This window comes from Pelophylax lessonae, assembly GCF_965119305.1.
Source record: "Pelophylax lessonae genome assembly, chromosome: 10".
NCBI lineage: Eukaryota > Metazoa > Chordata > Amphibia > Anura > Ranidae > Pelophylax > Pelophylax lessonae.
Window position 1 is genome coordinate 123,393,329 of NC_138777.1, and position 4,359 is coordinate 123,397,687.

Sequence of the window (4,359 nt, forward strand, 5' to 3'; positions counted from 1 at the left end):
GCTCAGGGTTCAGCTAATCTCCCACTCTGCTGTTGTTCTCTCCTCCCCCACTGACAGCTGGGGGTCACGGAAGGGCCGAGCGGCAATGTAATGAAGATATATCACACTATTAGATTACAAAAACACACACTGGACATTATATAAAACAGTAATAAAGTGGATGCTAGAATTTTCAAACTTCTGAGGGACAGGGCCGCAGTGCCATCTCCCAGAATTGGGGAAATTTACCTGTCAAAAACAGGTACCCGTTCCCTCCTCCCCCTGAAAGGTGCCAAATGTGGCATCGGAGGGGGGGAGGAAGCAAATGAGTGGAAATTCCACTTTTGGGTGAAACTCCGCTTTAAGTACCAAATTTCTCAGTTGCAAAGTTACATTTTGATGCATTGATAACTACTAAGGATGCACTGATACCATTTTTTTTTTATAATGAGTATGAGTACCAATACTTTTTTTTTTAGTATTTGCCGATACTAATTACCGATATCTACTGCAACTGTTTTGTTTACACTTTAGCTGTCAGCAATGGTACAAAGCATTGAAAAGTTTTTTACAAGTTAAATAAAATTATTATTTTTTATTTATTATTATATATTTATATATATATATATATATATATATATATATATATATATATATATAATTATATATTTTGTGCTTTTTTTCAATGTGAAACGTGTAAATATATGTTAAAAGTGTAAATTTATTGCACAGTGCTTTTGGTTTTCTGTTTGCTGGGTTGGGTTGGTGCGGTGGATCCACTGTGATAACGGTGGGGGACCCCTATCGGTCCCTCCTGTTTGAGGGGAGCCGACACCGGGCTCTCCAAGGCCTCCAAAATACCTCACCGTGAAGAACCACTGGGCGTGATGTTACCCAAGCAAGGCCAGCCAGACCCGAGCAGTGAATGGACGCTGCTGGCGGCTGTCATACAAGTAGAGGCTGCACAGGGGGTGCCCTGCACCAAGAAAGTCGTTGCTTTGGGAACAAAATGTATCGGCCAATCAAGACTGAGCAAAACAGGTGATGTTCTCCAGGACAGCCATGCAGAGATAATTGCAAAGCGGAGTTTTCAGAGGTTCCTCCTCCACCAGCTTTCCCTGGCATTGACCAAGAGCCAAGACAGCGTCCTCCTTGCTGAAAGTGAAAGCCAAAAGTGGAGCGTAAGAGGCAGGGTCTCCTTTGTGTTTTTCACCAGTCACACACCTTGTGGTGATGCTTCAATAATCCCCATGATTCCCCTGGAAGACCAGCTCTGCCCCACTTCCACTGTGCGGGAGAAGACCTCACCAGTCATCAACTCTTTGAATTTGGGGTGTAAGAGGAAGAGGGGGGACAGCGATCCTTCCTCGGGGACCAAGAAAGTGAAACACGATAGAGATGAGTCACATGACCTGGAAGAGAGTCACACAACAGACGGAGGCACCACACCGGATATCTACCGGACAGGAGCCAAGTGTGTGCCCAGGGATGCCCAGGATAGTCACAACCCCGGGGTGGACTATCACACTTTAGGGGCGCTCCGCGTCAAACCAGGCCGTGGAGACCGCACTCTTTCAATGTCCTGCAGCGATAAGATGGCCGATGGAACGTGCTCGGCTGCCAGGGGGCGCTGCTTATGCATTTTCTGCAACAGCCAATCTACTTTGCATCGCTTGTGGTTGGAAAGTGTCCGTTTAGCCTGGAGTCCATAGAGAGGGCTCTGCACAGCAGGTGTGCAAAGGTGACGGCTCTCCCGGAAGAAAACTGGTTCCTTGTGGGGCAGCTATCAGTTGGAGTGCAGTTCCACAACAGCCTCTAGATGTTACTGCTAACGGCTACAGGTAGGGAACCACGAACTAGGCCATTGGAACTCCACAGTCCAGGTCTCGGATTTGTAAAGCAGAGCTATTTTCATGAGTTCCAGAAACTAGTGGAAGACCTGTCAGAGGATCGGCTGCCGGAGACACTCAGGTCTGGGAAATTGCATACATATCGGGATTATAAGGAAGCTGCTGTGTCTTACCAGGAAGCAATTACGGGAACAGGCGTTTACATCCTGGATCCAGACTACTTGTAATTACCTGAACTTCAGCTGAGCATTAGACACGCACAGAGTACATCGGACCGCTCCGGTCTGGTGCCCGCAGCATGGAAATTGTTTCTTCATTCAGATGCAAACAGCGTATCTGAGAAATTCATACAGTTCTACATTGCACGGTGTTACCTACAACAATGGAATTTTTAAAGTTTTGTTGGAACGCCATTTAGTAAACAAAGATTTTATCGGCCAATCCAAAAAAGTGTAAAATTATTAATGAACAAAGCACACAAAAAAAAGTTGTAATTATTAATAGTTTATAAAATAGAAGTGAAAAAAAAAAATAGCAGGGAAATATGAATTAGATTGAGGAGAATAGGGAGTTAAATAAGGCTGATTAGAGTAAATTAAGAGTTAATAGGGGTTAAATAGAGGAACATTTATAAAAGACACCAAAACATTTTTTTTTTCTACTTGACAGGTTGTTTTAGGCTGAAGATCAAAGTTCATCCCTTTGTAGATGAAGAAACAAAAAAATGTATATTGTTTCAGAGGCTGAGCAATATTGTTGATAAACATTGCTGAGTGCTTGCCTTCTAAGTGCAGCAGATTATCAACTTTCATGTAGTTATAATAAAAACTTACTCACAAGGGTAAGCTTGTTAAAAGCATGATGTATAAACAGGGGCATCTGAACATCGCAAACCTGGGGGTCTTTGGCGGCTATATCTCCACTGGCTTTACCGGTGAAGGGATTCCTGGGTGGTGTTCATGGTTTCCCGGGTCCATGGAATGCAGGGGTTTAACTCCGACAGACATCACTTCCTGGTCATTATGTAGAGACGTAAACGGTGACGTGTTGCGGAGCCCGCGCTCCTTCTTCAGGCCGTATGGGCGCCATGTTGCAGTAGGGCTTTTATGCCCACAGACAGGGGGTGTGTGCTACAAGGGCTCGGTGGGGCCAAAATGTATTTTAAATAGTAACGGCAGTAGTATATAAGTGTAGTATACACAAAAAACAAACACTGAGAGAACATACAGATGTGATTAAAGCAAGAAGATACAGATACAGGATACAGAGAAGCAACTGTAACAGGGTAACAGGGACTCAAATGAAACGTGTGAATAGTACTAGGACCAAACTTTGTGCACCACATTATGAAAATAATATTACAGCCATGGGGATGATTGTAGACTTATAGTCCCTAATGTTCACACCCTGAATGGGAGTCCCAACATAGTCTCACTCTTCACATTAAATATTAAACTATGCTATATTTCCCTTTCATGTACAAGCACATACTCCAACGAGTTCCCTTGTGGTCTAGATTAAAGAGCCCAAAAGTAAGTACCCTACCCACAGTATAAGATTACTTATAGCAATGATATATCTATTCCAGTACTAGACAGCACTGTTTTTAATAGAATTGCTCTTACCCATAGTATAAGATCACTTATAGTAATTACACAATTAACATTCTATACACATAGCCACATACATGAATTTGGCTGCTATATAGCAGTCATTCTTCTATTACTACTAAAAACCCTTTATTAGTGACGTAGGCTGTTACACCTAATTTAATCTTTAATTTTTAAATTTTCATTATTATTTTTTTCATTATATTTTATTTTTTTAATTCATATCCTTCATTTTCATTTTTAGTGTTTATATTATATTCATTTATTGTATAGCATGTTTGGCTGTCTTTTGACTGGTTTGTTTATTTTTTATCACTTATTTTTTATGTTTAACATTACGCATCGACCACCACATTCACTATAGCAATATGGGGTTGGTACAAACAATGGTCCCCATGACTGTAATATTAATTTTCATAATGTGGTGAAAAGAATTTGGTCCTAGTATCTCCCAATCCCGCTTCTTGCTTTAATCACCCCTGTATGTTCTCTTAGGATTTGTTTTTTGTGTATACTACACTTATATACCACGGTCGCTATGCTTTTAAAGACAATTTGGCCCTACTGAGCCCTTGTAGCACGCATAAAAGCCCTACTCCAACATGGCGCCCATACGGCCCGAAGAGGGAGCTCATGCTGCTCCACGTGCTGCCGTTTACATCTCTACATTGTGCCAAGGAAGTGACATCACAGTCTGTCGGAGTTGATCCCCTGCGTTCCATGGACCCGGTAAACCACGGACACCACCCAGGAATCCCTCCACCGTGAGAGCCAGTGGGGATATCACCAGCAAGAACCCCCAGAATTGCGATGTTTAGACACCCCTGTTTATACTACATGCTTTTAACAAGCTTACCCTTGTGAGCACGTTTTTATTATACCTACATTAAAGTTGCCAATCTTCTGCACTTAGAAGACGC

General features: G+C 42.4%; 1 pseudogene across 1 annotated transcript; it reads left to right on the forward strand.

Annotated features, from left to right (window-relative positions):
• Positions 1 to 866: 866 nt before the first annotated feature.
• Positions 867 to 1,798, forward strand: LOC309565985 (tRNA-specific adenosine deaminase 1-like; annotated as a pseudogene). The gene has a single exon. The product of its transcript is annotated as a tRNA-specific adenosine deaminase 1-like (transcript).
• Positions 1,799 to 4,359: the final 2,561 nt, after the last annotated feature.